This window comes from Polistes dominula, unplaced genomic scaffold, assembly GCF_049000335.1.
Source record: "Polistes dominula isolate Pdom_NZ unplaced genomic scaffold, Pdom_raw_medaka contig_373, whole genome shotgun sequence".
Classification (NCBI taxonomy): domain Eukaryota; kingdom Metazoa; phylum Arthropoda; class Insecta; order Hymenoptera; family Vespidae; genus Polistes; species Polistes dominula.
This window is the reverse complement of record NW_028300899.1, coordinates 1,610,384-1,614,230: the sequence shown is the minus strand read 5'-3', so window position 1 is coordinate 1,614,230 and position 3,847 is coordinate 1,610,384. Positions and strand designations below refer to the sequence as shown.

General features: G+C 33.2%; 1 long non-coding RNA gene across 1 annotated transcript; it reads left to right on the top strand.

Moving 5' to 3' along the window:
- Positions 1-202: 202 nt before the first annotated feature.
- Positions 203-1,364, top strand: LOC107073176 (uncharacterized). Its single transcript, XR_001476697.2, has 2 exons — positions 203-815; positions 961-1,364. It is a non-coding gene; the product is annotated as an uncharacterized LOC107073176 (long non-coding RNA).
- Positions 1,365-3,847: the final 2,483 nt, after the last annotated feature.

The window sequence follows — 3,847 nt, the reverse complement described above, 5'->3', positions numbered from 1 at the left end:
TATTATACACACGTAACATGAATATTGTTTTTTTTTTTTTTTTTATAAAAATGAATTCATATATATTTAAAAAAAAAAAAAGATATAATTTAAAGATAAAATTAACGATAGAATCATAAGTAAGTAACAATTCATATACTGTTTAAATATTAATATTATATTGTACAAAAATTAGTAATATATATATATATTAATTAATTAATTTAATTTTGAAAAATGTGTAACGTGTTGTTCAGTTATATTCGTTATTATAAATAAAATAATGTAAAATTTAATAATTGATTAATCTTATCAATCTTCGTTATCTTATCAGACTTGTTTCTTATTTAAAAAATGACGAGATCTTCCTTTGATCATTATCAAAACGAGTTTATTATCAAAATATCCAATAATTTGATATTACTCGTACTCATATGACATTTCTTATTTGAAACTCGAACTTAGAAGAAGAAGAAGAAGAAATGGCTGACGATAAATCTGTGGAGAATAATAATCATCGTCATAGTATTGTCGATGATCATTATCGAAATGTCAAATCAACGAGACAAATCATTTTCGGCTGGGACAGTTTTAATTTGATATCATTCCTTATACTAATCGTATTTTTCATCATTTGGTGTTTGGCATATTTCTTAAATTATGTACCGGGTAAAAAACAAAACGCTCACATGGGTGGTACAGGTGATGGTGGACATGTTGGACATATTGGACATATGAACTATGAATATTAAAGGTGAAAAATGAGAGAGACAAGAATAATGACGAAACTTGACGAAGACTAAAATAAGATAATCCATTTTGTGAACCCCTATAATGTAAGTATCATTTTTCTAAAGTTTTAAGAACACACATCTCTAGATAAAATATTAAAAAGTTTCAGTTCAAGATAGATATTGACTTTCATAACAATTCATTCTCATCTAATTTTTATATATATATTTTTTTCTTCTTTTATTTCAGATAATAATACTTAACACGTTCACGCCGGCGCGTACCACCGGTGGCCCGCACTAGACTGTCTCATCGGACGGCTTGTACCACCGGTGGCTCGCGCTAGACTGTCCCATCGGGCGGCGCGTACCACCGGTGGTCCACATTGGTCTAGGTTTGAACAAGCAAAAATCACGCGCCGCCAGATGAAACGCATCTTAGATTCGAGTGCCGCCCCACAGCGCAGACACTGAAAATTGGCGCCGGCGTCAACGTGTTAATCATTCAGTGTTCAATATAGCCAACGTGTGTGTAATAATAATTATTAATAAAACTAAACAATATACTGTAACCTATTATAATATCTGACATATTGTCATAAGTCGTTTCATAGAAAAAAAAAATATTAAAAATAAAGAAAAGTTGTATTTATAGATTAGGCTGTTTCTCGATGCGGAAACGAATTGTTTTCTATCTTTGAATCTTTTTCAAACAATACGATCGTTCTTTATCGATATACGAAGAGAAAACTCTTGTTATCGGTTAAATCTAGAACAACGTTGTGAATTTCAAGGAGTTGAGAGATTGGAGAAGGCATCCTCGTTAGCCTCGATAACGAGACGGTTTAATCATCTGTTCGATAAGATAAAAATAGAAAAAGAGAGAGAGAGAGAGAGAGCTTTTCTTACCACAAAGCAATTCGTCCTATTAAAGAATCAAAGTCGAATGAGAAAAACGAACGAACGATCGAATTTACGTTTGGTTATCAAATCAAATACATAAATGTGCATGCACATGTCTTCTTATGGGGATTAATCATTTCATTATTATTACGTTAAAAAATATCGTTGTTGTTTACATGAGAACATGAAAAAGTATCGTAGAATAAAAGAAAGATAGATAGATAGAGAGAGAGAGAGAGAGAGAGAGAGGGTGAGTGAGAGAGGGAGAAGGGAAGAAATAATTATACATAACCATTGAGGATCATCATCCAGGAATTTCTTTCAATGGCTTACGGGCGAGGGAGGACAAAGAACGCAAAAGTAGGAGACCGACAGAAAGAGTCATTATGCTCGACGTGCCTACGAGAGAAGAAAATCTCGCGTAATTTTGCGTTGGAGGATTTGCGGGTGAAAGGATTGGTATAGTTTGTAGGGAAAGAAGAAGAAGAAGAAGAAGAAGAAGAAAAAAAAAGAAGAAAAAAAACAAAGAAATCCTCTCTTCGTTGTCCAATTCAAAGAGTAAGAGAGAAAGAGAGAAAGAAATAAAAGGAAGGAGAAAAACAAGAGGTAGAAGCCAATGATAATCAAGAATACAAACGATTCTTAAAAATATGACCTTATTTATGTAAAGCAAATACTAACTTACGTCTCTCTATTCGAATTCGTTGAATTTTTCTTTTTTTCTTTTTTTCTTTTTTTCTTTTTTTTTGGTATATATCGTATCTTGTGTATTTAGTTCGTGCTATTTCAAAACGAACCCGGAAATATTTGAAACGGGAATGTTCGTCTCGGATGTTTTACGTTGCCGCCATGCTTTCTGAAAAATGCATGACACTGTGACTGTGTGAGCACACAGAATTGAAAGAAAAAGGACGAAATGTAGATACATTGCACTTTCCTCTTACTCTCTCTCTCTCTCTTTCTCTCTCTCATATGTGACTTTACACAACGTTCTCGCGTCCCCAGAGACAAGATTGTTGGGCAAACGTCAGAGAGAAAACACACTTACTTGTATAGATACACACATAGACACGATTTTTAATACGCCTCTTGCGAAACTGGCTCGGTCGTTCGTTCGTTCGTTCGTTCGTTCGCAGAATTTTATCAGCCGACTCGGATCTTCTTCTTCTTCTTCTTCTTCTTCTTCCTCCTCCTCTTCCTCCTCTTCCTCTTCCTCTACGCGATCAACGAGAAACCCCGAGTATTGCTTTTGGGAATTACCGATTCTCAGAGGGATTTCACTGAAGGCCCTCTTTCTCTTTCTCTTTCTCTTGAATTTTCTTTCTCTGTTTTTCTACAAAGAGAAAATGACTACGAGAGAAAAAGGAGGACTAGAAAGACATCGTAGAGGGATATTCCCGAAAAGTTAAAACGATGGAAAAAGCATTTTCACGTTTATACTTGCGATCTTTCAGACCGTCACGATGAGAAACGTATCTGTCATTGGTCGCTTTTTTTTTCTTTTTTTTTTTTTTTTTTTTTCTACGACATTTATAGTCTACGTAAAATGACCTTATTTTTATTTTTCAAAGGAGGAGAAAAAAAGAAGAGAATAAGAGATAAAAAAAAAGTATGAATTTTTGAAACTGTTCGAAACGTTATCTTCGTAAATATTTTCTAGGTTGCTTTATAATAAAAAAAAAAAAAGTAAAACAACAAAAAATAATATAAGAAAATATAATTTACAATATATTTATACATGAAACACACAAAAGAAACTTTTTTTATAAACAGAATAAATTGTCTATTATGATTAAATTATAAAATTAGTAAATTTGTTAGAAATCAAACAAAATCTTATCGCGCAATTTGTAATGATCGTTTTGACGCAACATAGAGATTAAGAAAGATATCAAGTAAAGACGGGACAGACACATTAACAATGGTGATTCGTATTCGACAATTTATTACCTTGCTAGGAAAGCGGTCAATGACAACGACGACAAGGAGAACTACGACGACAGGAAGACGCCGAGAAGGATCGTAGAAAGGATATGGTACTTTCAAGGAAGGTACAATTGTCGGCAATTAATTCACGTTATCGGAACAACGTTTATTCGTTGTTCGTGTCATCGTAACGTTTTACATATGTATATGTATATATATATATATGTATATGTACGAATTGAATCTTTCATGAAAGACAAAGGACATAGCTCGTCCTGTAAAACGTTTTGGTCAATCGATCGTCCTTA